Below are 13,172 nucleotides of genomic sequence, written 5' to 3'. Positions count from 1 at the left end.
AGTTGTATCTGGTATGAGGATAGTGTCAAAACAATCAGTCAAAAATAGCATAAAAAGGGATACAAATGAGGGCTGTCCAATTTAAAATTGACCCTTTTTACTCAAGATTAACGTACACACGTTCTATATGAGCATGCATTCTATAAATATGTCACATTTAATGCTTTAACGGATATATACATACATATATATGTATGTATGAATAAAGCCCTATTCAACAAGTATAGGATAATAGCTTTCTGTGGATCTTCATCACACCACTACATATGTCTGTCATTACTTTGAGAACTACTGGAAATCTCTTTCTCTCTTTCTTTATATTTATACATATATGAGTAATTCATTAACTCTTACTTAACCATATATATATCATATCCTGACTATGAGAAATATGCGTGCATATCAAGTGTGCTGAGCACGTAAGAGTATTTAACAAGCTAAAAAGGGAGTGCAATTGGTCATCATACTTAACAGAAGTGACTTTCTGGCTCAGAACAATGAACAGGTCTTTATTTGTATTCCAGTGCACACTGCACATTTATCTTTTTCAGCAGTTATAACACTGATGCTCAGTTGAATTTATGGCTTTAATATGCAGACCAAAATGTTTAAAAAAGTGTCAAAAGTTGATTTGATATTGTTATTTGATCACAGCACCATAAAATCATCATAAAAACACTGTTACTCATCTGTTCTTTATCTTGTTGCCAAAAGCATTGCAAGAGAATTGCAACAAAACCCTGGCAGTGGTAAAATTAGCATATTCTTGAAACATCCAAGAGAAATTTTCTTTTATGCACAATTGCTTGCTTGAGGTGTAGCCAAGTTATAGTTGGTATTTTCTGCACAAGCAGCAGTAATGAGACCATTCTGGCAATACATAACGTCAAACTTAGACGAGCCAAACAAGGGATATTCACGTTTCATTTTCATAATGCATCTTCAGGTCTGCATGATTTCAAGCCAGGATTTATATGTAGTTGGTTTAGTGGGTTAACTTTTTAAATTTTGAAGGTTTAGCTGGTGAACTGTTAAGCCCTCAACTTCACATCTCAGGGGCCTCTACCCTAGATGTTTTAGATGCTTATCTAACCAACTCAAATTAAATGGCACATGTCTACAGGATGTCCTCAAATTCTGCACAAGCCAATTAGTTTGAACCAGGTGTGTCGATGCAGAGAAACATCTAAAACATGTCGGATGGGGGCCCTCGAGGACTGGAGTTGAGGAACACTGATAAAAGCAGGTTGGATAATGGCTCCGCAGATGTGTTTTATTTGTATAGTCGAACATCGTAAATTATAGGATCATTATTGTAAAAACCCCCTCTGTCATAAGGCACTTGAATCAGAAAATAACCAGATGATTAATCCAAGGACAGAGACACACTTTAGGCATAAATATCGATCTTTTCAACTCTTTAGTTTCTTTATGCTCTCTATGGTTGATTTTCTATTGAGGATATCATCTCCTGATGTGAGTTCTTGGAAACAACTTTCTCTTTTTTTGTGCGTACACTAACACAAGTATAACAACTTATTGAAGAATTATGTTACTACAGTTTGTGAAAACGTGTGTGCTTATTCGCTTTGACATTCACAGATTTAACTAAAAACACTGGATGACTGGGTAATTTGGTTACATGTGACTTCCATCCAGAAGATGTTTACATCACTTCATTTAAGCTTTCACTTCCTATTTAATTAAGTACAAATATTTGAAAAGATTGAGATTTTCCCTTCTCCTTTCTCAAAAAGGCTCATGTCCACACAAGCGAAGCAGCTCAGTAAAATACAATAGCAATGTTTTGGGAAAAAAAAAAATTCTCTCTTCGTTCATACACTCACACTTCGCTCTCAAAGTTCTCCCGTCAACTCGAGATCCAATTGGGTCTGGTCCAAAATCAGTAACCCTGCAGGTACTGCATGTCTCAAATCTTTTTTTTTTTTCTTTTTTTTTTATCTACTCTACTCTGTGTTGGGTCCCACAGCATCTGAAAAATACACAAATGTGTTACAGTCACAAAATAATCTGAAATACATTACTTTGAGAATTAAACTTGGAGTCAATTGGCAAAAAAAAAAGAATTTGGCAAGGATCTTTTTATGCTGATGCTTTCCCAGTTTGAATTTAAGTGCACAATTTTGTTAATATTACCAGTTTAAATAATGAAAACATTTATAGAGCAGAATGACATGGTGCAATGAAGTGTCTACAGTAGGAGGCTCTTTGTAACCAAGGTCAAGTGAAACTGGGATGTCAAGAAAAACTGGAATTACATTTTATTTGGTTATTCTCTTTTTTTCTGTGTGATTTGCTAAAAGGAATAGAGCTCAATCCTAATGGGAGAACATTATGATATTTACAGTACAAATTTACATTGAAGTCCCTCTAGAAAATTGCCTTTTCTATGCTGGAGGAGCATGCTAAATCATAAGACTTTATGAAAAGCCAAGTTGTGAAAATGGACGAGGCAATGAAGCCTTGAGCTTGGTTCAGTGTGGCTGATAGATATACATATACATGAATAAAATTAGGTTTTTTATGATGGCAAGGCTTCCAGAGATTTATGATATACATATATGAGCAACTTTATTTGAGAAAGGGTTTGCAGAGTGAAGAGGGAAATATATTTGATAGTCAAATGAAAGGATCGGTGACAACATTGCATTTTAACATTGTAGAGAAGCATGTGTATGAAAGGTTTGAATTATGTTATTTGAAGCATGGTTCTCCAGGTTCTTCAGTAGATTGCGCCTGTTGATGAATTGGCTGATAGCTATAGAGCGAAGGAGCAAGAACAGCCAAATTTTGTAAACGCTAGAATCATGATAGAGTGGTAGTGGAGGCTTGTGGAACTTGACAGGAAATCTGTTTCAAGAAAAACAGAAACCAAAAAAACAGCAGAGCCAGAAAATCATTCACAAAACTAAGAAAACAAAACAATGACCAGAACTACAGGAAATAACTAGAAGATAAAAACAGCAGGGATCTGACAAAGAGTGAGCTTAACAAAGGAGTACATATGCTGGGGTAAACTAATGAGCAAGTGGCTGCAGCTGTGGTTGACTGAGTTGGAGACAAGTGGAAGTGGAACTGAGGATCATACAGGGAAACTAAGGATCCTAGGTGTAATGACAAGGTCTAAGCACATTAATGAATGCAGGGATAAAGTTAGCTTCACAAAGAGCACAGAAGGGGTGGGGGTGGGGTGGTGGGGGTGTGTGTGTGTGTGTGTGTGTGTGTGTGGGGGGGGCAAATGTTGAAAAATGCATGCTAAAGTGTCCTCTTGGGAGCCAAAACGTGTGATGAAGTGCCATCTACAGTGGTGAGGATGCGCTATATGTGCCCTTTTTTTTTTTTCTTTCCGCCCCTGCCCATCAAAAAGTCTGTGCACGCCACTGCAGTGAAAAGACTAGAGACTCAAAATACAAAATACCACAGAGAAAGACAAATCAAGACTAGATATATACAAACAGAATAAATCCTAATTTGAACCGATGACAAGCAAGAAAACGGAATAGGAACAAAACATAGAAAAACCGAGACAAATTAAAACTAATAACTAATACAAAAGCTTAAAATCCACAAATCCTAACAAGAATGAAGTGTATTAAGTGCTAAAGCATAAAGAACTATCATGATACAATAAATAGAGAAGCTCAAGCTCAGCTTCACTCACCGACGGGTAAATTTCTGTGAACTAAAGTCTTTACACAGATGCACACAGATACAAATACATCAAAACAAATACAGTAAATCCAAAGAGATGACATGTATTTAAAATGAGCTCTGACTTGACCAAATATCTGTTTTTACCAAACTTCCCAAACATATTTCTATGTATGGAAATCCTTACCTAGCTTCCAATATAAATAAGCGCATTGCTGACTTATTCCTTTTGATAAATTTGTTTGCTTGTGGGATGCTGGAGGAGGAAGAGGTGGAGAGAAAAAGAAAAAAGTCAGAGCTGTGGTTCACAGCAGCAGAGAGGTGTTTCTCTGATGGCTGGCAGAGGCAGGAAATCATAAGATTTAATGCTCAATGTTAAACTGAGCAGCGCTCACAGGCACACTTCAGACAGAGCAGTGGGAAGGAGCAGGGATCTGTACAACAACACGGCGTAGGTTTTTATGATTTAACTGTAAAAATATATCATTCTCAGTCCTTTTTTCAAAATGGAACACCCAGTTTTCATGAGCAGTTCTTACTTTCAGTTCCTTTGAAAGCAGTGGACAAAAATGAGACACATGGAACTCATCCTTTTAACATAACAGTTTAACACTTTGTGGAATACTGCTGCTGCTGTCATGTTTGTAGTTTAGATGAAGCATCCAGCTAATTTAGCTTAGTGCAAAGACAGGAAACAGGGGCAGACAGTAAGCTTGCCAAAAGACAACAAAAACAAAAACACTGGGATTTAACTGGGTTTAGCCAGGATTTGCCAATAAATAGTTGCAGAACATCAGCCCAATGTATAATCTTTGTTTATGGGTACACTTTAAACACACTTTGGAATGAGTGTGAGTTTGAAGTGTTATCAATTTTTTCATCCAAAACAAAATGCGAACTACTGATTTTATGAAGAAACAGAAACATATTAATTGTTATGATGTTTTTATCTGCTTTATTTTTTCTATTTTCTTACAGTGTTTAATATTCAGTTATGTGCAGCACTTTGGTTCAGCGGTGGTTCATAAATAAAGTTGGTTTTGTTTTAGTTTAATGTAACAATGTCTTTATGAAATCTTTATTGCATCACCAGATAAAAAACTTTTCCACATACCAGTGTAGTATTGGTCACATCTGGAATGGTTTGAGGAACTTGAAAAAAAAAAGAAAAAAAGAGGAATTTCTATCCAGTTGTGCATCTGTTGGATTTGCTGGAGAATGCTACAGAGGACAATCATAGAAACAATGATCTGCTTCAAATTCGAAGAACTTGTTTTGCCATTGACAGGCTTGGCGTATGACTGAGAGTAAAACAGAAATTAGCTTTCTGTATACGGTAATTTAATTCTCAAATATTTAGACAATAATCTAATAATTTTCTATGCATGTTGGTTTGTTTGCATGCAGGGTGCATTGGAGAGTTTGCAGCAAAACCAGATAAAATTGTTTTGCAGACCGCAAACTTAAAATTACAAGATGTTAACCATTCAGTTTTACTAACCGATTAGAGAGCTGAGTGGTCAGTCCCCTCGGTCTTGGTATTTTCTTCCCAACCACTTCTCTTTTCCTACATCTGAGGCAATAAATACTATAATTTTATCAAAGCTCCTTTGGCCATTTACATTTCAGCTGTCATAGTGATATGTATCTTTTAACAGTCTTCCCAAGTATTGGACCAATTCCAAGTGTTTATGTTTCTGAGAATTATTTGGATCCAAAAGGATCGTAACAAGAGAGTTTTAAAAATACCTGAATTTTCCACTGAATAATCTGCTGCTGATGTTACAGTGCTCAATGTCACCATTAGCAGTTTGGCAGTTTCATGGTGGGTTCATTTCCACTGATCTTTGATAAGACAGAGTATAGTCGGTGACAATATGCTCTACCAAATGGTGGAGCAGGATGTTAAAAGGTTATGACTCAGCACGATGGCACAAATTGATCTGAAAGCAGAATGACATCATAATGGATCTTTTATGGCCTGCTGATCAAAAATGTCATTAAAGAGTTCACAAGAGAACAGGAGTGGGCAGCAAGAGAAAGGACGACAACAGCACATGATCATCTGAAAGTATCTTCTCCTCTTTTAACACTTTAGAATAAGTGCTGCTTTGCTGTTAAAGCTATAGAGTAAAAAAAACAGCCTTCACAAGAGTCACTGTTACAGATTTTACTGCCTCAGTCTTAACTTCTAAGAGTTAACAGGTGTACTTAGAGAGAACTAGGTCTGATTTCCAAAAAGTATCCACTGAAAATCATCTTCAGCTTCTTGAACAAAGGATACTATTGGAATCTCAACATGTAATACAGCTGGCAGACTCATGAGCTAAGCCCATTGCTCTTTTGTTTACATTCTAAATTACATAAAACTCAAAATTAATTACATGCATGTCATTTTCAAACCTTTGCAAATCCAAAAAGCTACTTTTTATTTCCAGTATGCAAACAGTAATACCACAACTACAGCATCTTTAAGCATACAAGATCCATCTAAAAATTATTTTCATATAATTCATTTTAAGGGAGCCCAAGTGAATCATTTTGTTGTTAAAGCTGCCACAGTTACACCCACTGGTGTTCCAGGATAGTTTGAGAATAGATCTCAGGCCTCGTATATGTGGTTGTATGTGTGTGTGTGCAACAGACAGAGAGAAACTTATTGTGAGAGGTCATACTGTATGACAGCACAGCTTCTGCAGTCGGACTGAGTCACACATGAAAGTCTGAATCTTTGTGACAGCTTAACTTGAAGATTTTTGTGCATAGTTGTGTAGGTGTGTCTGTGTGTGCATCTGGTGGAGCACTCATGCATAAAGATGTGCAGTGTTTGTTTGTAATGCAGTGAGCAGAGAGGCCTGAATAAAGAAGAGTGAAGGAGTCTGATTGAGTCATACCTTCAACTCTCCATCCAGAACATTTTTGTGACAACTTTAAAGTTGGAGGAACAGAGGGACTTTGGAAGTCTACATAAATCATCATGTGTGTGTGCAGATGGTCCATGTGTGGTCATATCAAGATACACAGTATCCACAACTGCAGACAGTTAGTCGCAATGAGTCAGATCTCCATCTCCCTATTAGAATATTTTTGTGACAGCTTCGGTGAAAGAGGCAGGAAAGTAGAGATTAAACGACAGACTCAATTTTAGGTGGGGCAAGCTACTGTCCCTCAGTTTGGATCGTCTGCATGTGAATATTGTGAATATTGCCTGTTTTTGTGTATTGCTGCAGTACTGCACTGAACTGAAAAGTCCTCAGTTTCACAATGAGTTAAAGTTTAGATGAGCTACAGTTACAACACGACCAACTTTAATTAATATTTGGTAATTAATATTTTATGGGAAATTGTTCTCTATGAAATGATCATTCAAGTACATTTTGCTTACGTTTTCAAAAGATGGAGTTCTTTCTATGTCATATTGGTGCTCCACTGCCTGACAACAAACCTTGTCATCATCATTGTCCTCTGACCTTATGTCAGTTGCATAATTTCCTTCTTGAGGTTCATGTCCTCTTACCTTGTAGCAGCAATCATTGTATAAGCATTGGCACAGTTTTTTTTAAAACAAACTTTAAAAGTGCACTAGTGTTTCATTTTATCAGGTGAATTGGCAGACATAAGTCCCCGGTCTTTATGTAGAAAAATCCTCGGGTAAGAATGTGAACTCTATGTTGCTTATGCTGTGTAATGGCTGCTGTGAGAGAGTAAATAGGTAAATGTGAATTGGAGTGTAAATGTGCTTTAAGTGGTCCACTAGACTACAAAAGTGCTATTTAAATCTATTTCACTGTGAGCTATGAAGCTTGATATTTATACATGCTACAGTTTAACCAGGGTAATTAGAGTATATTGCCCTGTGGGAAGCATGGCCTTGAAGGATTGAAGTCAAAACAAAAAGTAATGTGCTTAACAAAGGCTGTAATGGTGCACACCTATGAAGTTTTAGGGCATGTACAGAAAATCCCACAGCACATATACCTGCCAAAGCAATACAGCTACACCTAGACTAATATGTCATATTGATTTAACCATATTAGAGTTAGCACTCCTCTGTGAGCAGCTGTGATGGTTACCAGTTTGCGAGGTTTCCTCTAAAACAGCTACTTCTTTGAGTATTCAGTTTTGTGCTTGTGTCTATAAATTAGTGATAATTGTTCTTTCTCTTTTTTGTTTTCCGTTCTCTTTTTTTTATTTTTCTAAACTGCCTTTAAGCATGAACTAATGTGCAAACAAAGCAAACGTGTTTTCTCTGTCACGTATCCTTCTCCCGCCACCCCCATCTTGTGGGCCCAGCATGTGCTGGGCAGTGGGCCCAGCAGGATCTTCTTCGCTTTTCCAAATCATTGATAATCGACCGGCTCAGAGAATAGAGGTCTGCAATAGCAGAGCTCAGTGCTATCCTGCCACTGCAGCTGCTCCTGGCTGCCACGGCAACTGGGGCAGAAAATCAGTCTTATCGCTTTGTCATAATCAGCACTGTGGTTTCCGATCTCCCAGAACTACTCTATTCTTTATTTGCCTATTTCTCTGTTCTCTTCATTTTTAAAAAATCTGGTTGTACACTTCCTCTACACAAATTCAAAGACTCAGTCTGTTTTTCCTTAATTTGTTCTCATTAGGTGCCATGCTCCTTGAGGATTTACACGTGTGTACATGTAAAAACACACAGTTAATGCATGAGAGGAATGTCCAGCCCAAACCTTGCACGAGCAGTTGCGAACATTGTTAGTGCTTCATCGAAGGAGTTCTATAAAACTGCTATACTTTTCTACAAACTTGTTTAATCATCTGACAATGAATCTGAAACAGACCTGCGTTTGATTTGAAGTCTTCAAAGTATATTTATGACACCAGAAATTAAAACAAATAATTTTGTTATTCTGACCAAAATCGGACTTTTAAAATACATGCAAACTTCCCAGTCTGATCAAAATCGTACAAAAAATTGATTGGGAATCAAATTACTATTGCTTGTACTAACTCAACTAAATTGTCCTTCAAATATGCTTAAAAGTACTATTATTATGAAAAACAGTATAAGTATAAGTTTCCTAATTCACTTTTTTTTAATTTGTCAGACATATCATTCACTGACTAAAAATCAGCCCATAAAGGCTATGCGTCAACTTGTTGTTGCTTAAAGCATTTCCAGCCTGTCACTCTGCTCTAACAAAATCCAGATTTTATAACCACAGTTGCAACTGACAAAATCACCATTCAAATAACTTAAAGGAAAGGACTGTGCAGTAGTTTTTTCAATATATAGATGTATGATGAATGAGAATAATAGATGAAAGATAATAATAGATGCGACAGAATGTCTTGAATGTTTTTTCACATAGTCAACAGCGTACTTCAGTTAATAACTCAATTATCCTTGTGTGCATTTATACATGGCTTTGGTCAAGTCAACCTGTTACCACAACTTAACTCATATGTGTACACAACCGTACTGAATGTGTGATATGTGTGACCTACTGCAGATTCTTTCCTAAATGACAGAACTTCTCAGTATTCTTCATTCAAATAAGCAACATAGAGACAGAAAGAAAAAGAGTGGAATTTTCATGGCAAGTTTTTATCAAGCTAAGACTCTTTCTTTTTCTATCCAATTTCACCATATCTTTCTCTTTATCATTTCATCTTTGTCAAAAAATAACACAACTGAGATAAGGATTTTGCTGCATTCTCCTCAGAGATGCTCCCTCTTACACACATGCTGGTCTCTCAGCATACTGGATCACTCCAGTTGGGTGAGTGTTTGCACCTGCTTTTCATTGTCATCCTCTGCATAATAAGTGATCACTTGGATGCCTGTTATCCTTGTGTCTAAAGTATGCTTAGCCAGTGCCTGAATACACACTCTCCTTCATGATGATTTCTTAAATGAACAACCTCTTACCAACATGTAGTTTTGTGAATTTATGTATGAAAGCACAAGTTCCAGAAAATGAACGAGCCCTCTTGTAAAATGATTATTTAATGTGAAAAAGAGAAGATATGCTGGTGGGAAAAGAAGGCACGGTAGATATAGGAGGAAGTATAATAACACAACATACTATCAGCAAGACAGATGACAGCAGCTGAAGCACCAGGTATTGGCTCTGCAGCAGGAATTCACAGTCATATAATATTTTTCTCAATATTTATGTGCAAAACTTTGCTGCCTATATGTCTATACTGCAATGCAAAGGTCTACTCACATATTTTGTAAATGCATTATGATAAATATCCCTAAAAAAGAGAAGGCTACAACCTCTTATTGTTTAGAATTCAAGAAAACTTGGATCATGCATTTTCTACAGTGTAACTTGATGGCATCTATCATCAGATATAAAGATAGATAAGAGCTAAATACTTACACACACAGCTTTGGCGAGTAGCTTTTATGTTGATCATGGTCTTCTATCCATTTCCTGTTTGGATTGAAAAGGTCACTGAACATACACTGCAGCTAAATACAAGAGGGAATGACTGCAATTTAATTAAAAGCTAGAGATTTGTTGGTGTGTATGGACAGCCAGATGTATGTGCCTCATATAAAGCTTGGTCTTTTATAGTTACGGACAGCAGAAATTCAACAGTGACTGAGCAGTAAACCAGCATAAAATGTTCCCAGATATCTATATATGCAAACAAATGGTTGATATCTTGTGGTCAGGGACAAATTCAATCACAAAATCTTGTGATCTCTAGTTCATTTGCTACACTGAACTCTTGTTTTAGTCAAAAGGACATATATTAGACCGATTAAAAGCTATTATTAATCAGGGAAAAGAAAAAAAAAATGCTGCTTTTTTGTGTTAAATGAAAAGGCATTTCTACTGTAATTAAAGCACAACTCACTCTGCTGACTTCCCGCAGAACTGATGACCTTAATGTGAACTCAATTTCTTAATTAACCTGGAGTGAAAATGGAATGAAACTAATTACTGAAATAGTCTACAATTTAAAGACCATCCATAGTCTACATTTGCCTCCAGCATTGGATAACAACCCTCCTGAAGCCTTCAAATGTAGTTTGTTTTCCACTGTCACAGGGTTTGGGTGTTAGATAAGCGGAAAGGTGATGCTTACGTGATAGGTACATGTTGTTGTTTTTGTATGTGTGTGTGAGACAGATACCTTCCTCTGGGCAAGTCTTGGCAATGGAAGAGCAACGATCAGGTGCCTGCATAGGACAGCCTTTAATGAAATGCGCAAAGCCAACATATGCAGCCAAGTGGCAGATTTTCAAGCTTGTTGTCTGTATTTGTGCTGCAAAGAAGTGTGTGTTCATGAAGATTATGAATGAACCATCAAATCCCACGCATTTTGGTGTTTGTGACTGGGTGCAGAGTGATTCACCTTTCAGTTCTTCTTCCAGCTGCTGTTAGCTCAAACTTAATTAGCAGAGACAGAGCAGTAGTCCATCTTCTTCACCAGCTCGCCATGAGTTGTTTACGAGTCAAGCAATTGCTAATTTGATTGCTGGAATAAATGGCACAAAGAAAATTATTCTGAACTCTATAATCTCAAGGGCTGCCGTCCCTTTACTCCTCAATAAATCTATTCTTCACAATCTATCTGTTCCCTCCCTGTCATTTATATTTCCACAAGGTATTTAATGTTACATGTGAGGGAAATAAAACTACTAAGTCTATTGTGAAGCCTGATTATATTATGCTGGTTCAGTTTTCTCTGTGTTACACAACTATTACCCAGTAAGAGGAGTGTCTTGCACCAGAGAAAGGGACAGTTTTCAATTTCCCAAAAGTGTAAGCAAGCTACATGATATTGATAGCTAGACCGCCTCATCTCCTGAGCTTTTACAGCAGATAATCAAATAGATTGTGCTACAGTAAGTGCTCATTTTTGCCACTCTACCTTTAATCAGGGGTAGATGATCCCTTTGGAATGTCAGTGTACTTATAATCATTGCACAACCATCTTTGGTCTTTTGGGTTCAGGCTCTTATGGTCCATACTACCAAAATAAAGTGAGGCTGTGACTCAGGTGATAGAGCAGCTGTCCACCTACTGAACGAGTCAAAGCAGCCTTGGGAAAGATACTGAATACATATTTACCCCAAGTGTGCTCATCAGTGTGAAAATGTATACGTTGAAGAAAAACTAAGGTGCAGGGATTGGATAATTAGCTCTGTATGAAAGTGTGAGGGAGTAAGTGAAAGTGAAACACTTTGGGTGTAGTTTAGGGGTAACCAAGACAACCGGCAAAATGGCATCCATGAAGGTGATGTTGTAAAAAGAGCACATTTTAGATCTAATGATGATTCTCACTTTAAATGAGAAAAGTGTTTTCATGAAGTGTTGGCGTGTTTTTGACAGGAGGTATATTGATCTAAGTCATGCAAAGGTATTCTATCTGCCCCATCTGCCCTCCTCCTTACTTTTGTGGATTCTTAAATGAAAGACATTCAAACAATGGACCATAGTCTAACTTCTTTCTCTATTTTTCTTTTCAACGCTACTCAAATATGTTCAAACATTTTAGCTAAACAAAAGAAATTCTTACCAGGCAACAATGGTCTTAAACAGAAGTAGTGGGAGAGCATTTGTCACAAGATGGTGCTCATGTCCGAGCATGCAACACGACTTGACATAGCTTCATATTCTCTTTAGAGGAGTATAGATAAACTATATCTATAGGACCGTTTTAATTCAAGGACTACCAATGTTCCTGCTCAGGGATTTATTTGTTTTGTTACACTGAGAATTGCTTTGATCATATATCACATATTTTACAGAAATAACTTCCAAATGCAAATGTTATGCTTGGAATTAACTCCAGAAAATTTAGCAGCTTAACTGATAAAGAGATATTGAAGGATTAGCCCCAACCTGTCCATAAAAGAGAGTTCAACTCAACTGTCCAGCTATCTTTAACCCCTTGATAAGAAAAAGGGCTCTGAAGCTGTATTTCCTAAACCATTCTTCCTGCTTAAATGTGAATATCTTAACATTAAAGCTAAGATGTATTATATAACTGCGACCTGATTCATGAGGGCTTGACTAGCAAATGATGTGGCAGTGTCCAAATGATTCCTGGTCAGATTTGGTTTGATGTGATTTGGCAGAGTATAGAATATACTTCCAGTCCCCTGACATGTTTTTATTTCTCTCCTCTTCGCATTGACTTTTTATCATTTGCATGGAATCAGCTAACAGCCTCACACAGAATCTAATGTTAGACAGAGATTATATCACAGCATGTATGACAGACATGGCACTGCAGGGCATGTAGAAATGTCAGTGTATTGCTAAACTGAATGAAGTGTCAAAATGTGCTCTCCGATGATTTATGATAATGTGCTGACTACAAAACAGTGTGATGGGTTTCTTAGAGGAAACAGAGGCCACTGCTTTTTAAAAGATGATCTAAGCCATTTATCATAAACTAAGTGCTTCACAATAAGTGGAAGTGCTGCCTATCTAGTGAAGTAGTAAGTCATGCAGTTCATCACCATCCTTTGCCACCTATTTGAACGGACTTTCAGAATT

Source organism: Leuresthes tenuis, unplaced genomic scaffold (genome assembly GCF_036924035.1).
Source record: "Leuresthes tenuis unplaced genomic scaffold, fLeuTen1.0.hap1 SCAF_4, whole genome shotgun sequence".
NCBI classification, from domain to species: Eukaryota; Metazoa; Chordata; class Actinopteri; order Atheriniformes; family Atherinopsidae; genus Leuresthes; species Leuresthes tenuis.
This window is presented reverse-complemented; position numbering follows the sequence as displayed.